Raw genomic sequence first — 2,187 nt, forward strand, 5'->3', positions numbered from 1 at the left:
TAAACATGACCTGTTTAGTTCTAAACCTTGTCAAAATGCTTGACTTATGCCAATGTACTCGGTGATGGAAGCTGTCCATGTTAGCTGGTGTTTCTGTACCAGGGTAGTCAGTCATCATTCTCCATTGCTCTGCAATTCATTTATTAATGAGTTAAAAAGAGCCTGGGCTTATTACAAGGTTAAACCTGGAGTATGTGTCATCATCAGGACCTCACAGAAAGGGTAAGAATCACAGCTGGAGGAAAAAAAACCCACACGTCATTTGTGTTTGTTTGTATGGCCTGAAAATAGCTTCCTTGGCTGCAAATTCCATATGTAGTAGATCTCAGTTCATTTCAGTGACACAGGTGCTCACCACAGAGCATGCTATGCTGGGCTGTGATGATAGGAACCGAAGTGGATGTAGCGCAGCTATGATCAAACCATGTTGTCTTCTGTGTGGTCTTGAACTAGTCATCTAGTTGTAGCTGAGTTTATTTTTAGTGAGGACTAAGTGTGTTGCTATTAACCTAATCAGCAAATCCCGAAGTGTGTTTTACCAAAGAAATAATTTAAGCTACTATGAATCAGAATGACATCCATGTTAGGTCATAGTGACCCAGTTCCTTTCAAGACTCTGATCAGGTTTCCCACACTTGAACTGCAATTTAAGCATGCTTTGGACAGATGTCATATACTGTATCATGGTGTAATCCTTCAAAAGGATTCTAATCTGATCTGTCTAATGTGTGTAACCAGGTAGAAGAGCACAGAAGAGGCACACAGGGCATCAAAGAATTTTCTGTCATAGTTGCCACATTCAAAATACTCATATTTATTACCAATTTTATAGAAGACTAGAATTAGGATGCTTCTCAAGGTTGCAGCAGAAAAAATGAGGGGTTGTTGGGATTGGTAATCACTGGGAACATAATGAACAAACTTTAGCACAAAAGAGGTGAAGGAATGGCTTTTGAAAAGTTGTGAATGAATTTGTGCACCTTCATTCTAGGGTGTGCAGTCCTAGCTCAACTTCCAGAAAGAAATATTGGTCAAGTCAGTCACTCAGAAGGGGTGACTTAAAGCAAAACTTTAACCCCCAGATCTTGCTTAAAAGAAAAGGAGAGAAGCTGATATCCTACTAGTGTCTTACTCCAGGCTATCTGTGTAACAGTAGATACAATAAATCTTGGAAGTTTTTCAAGAAAGAACTTTTTAATTTTAAAAAGATCATCTGATCCTCAATGAGCACTTTTTCAAGCTGCTATTCTGCTTTGAATGTAGCTTGCTAGTTGTTTTTTGCTGCCGCATGATAAATTACACAATCCTTCTGCTCTGAGGCTCTTTTTTTTTCCCTCTTTCTAAGACTAATGTTAAAGCACATAGAAACAAGTCAATGAAAAAGAAGCTGGAGGATGTTCTGCTGTGCCAGGTAGTCCAGTTGGAAAGGTTTCATGAAGAGCTGTGCTTATGAACGTGTAACCTATGCCATCCCCACCCCTGCTCTCAGAGTGAAACAGAATATGACATGTCTGGGGTGTTTAAAACCACAAAATTTGAGCTATTTGTGGTTGACGATGTTATTTCATGGCATTGTTATCTGCCAACTTAACTGGTTCATTTATCTTTGTACTGGTGTGCTTTCTGAATTGTTTTGAATCATTTAGACCCTCCTAGGCAGCACATTGGTGCTGTAGAGGACCTCAGTGTTCCCTGTTACCTCACATTGTTTCCCCCTTTTTTTCATTCCCTTATTACCATCGTGCTTCTCTCAATGCCTTTGTGTTATAGGTAACACTCCACTCTGTGTGACTAAAGGGATTTAAATGCCATCTGTGCAGAGCAAGCAACAACAATGGAAAGTTACCTGCTCTGTGCTCCCCTGTTTACATTTCACAAATACATAACAGCCATGTACTTTTTGATGCTGCTGCCACTCTGTAAATGTCTACATTTCCTTTGGGAACTTTTTCCTGCACATTTGTAGCAAGAAAATACAGAAAATATAAGTGCAAGTTTTACCGAAAGCTTCACACATCAAGGCAATTTCCTCTGATAAAGTGACCAAAAAGCCAGAAGCTGTTTTCTGACAATGTTACAGAATCACACTGATCTGTTTTTGATGGGTCAGATTACACACAGTAAGAACCAAGGATGAAGGAAGAACACAATTTGGAAATGCAACTGAGGGTGAACAGTACAGACAGA

The sequence above is a fragment of the Athene noctua genome, chromosome 2 (genome assembly GCF_965140245.1).
Source record: "Athene noctua chromosome 2, bAthNoc1.hap1.1, whole genome shotgun sequence".
NCBI classification, from domain to species: Eukaryota; Metazoa; Chordata; class Aves; order Strigiformes; family Strigidae; genus Athene; species Athene noctua.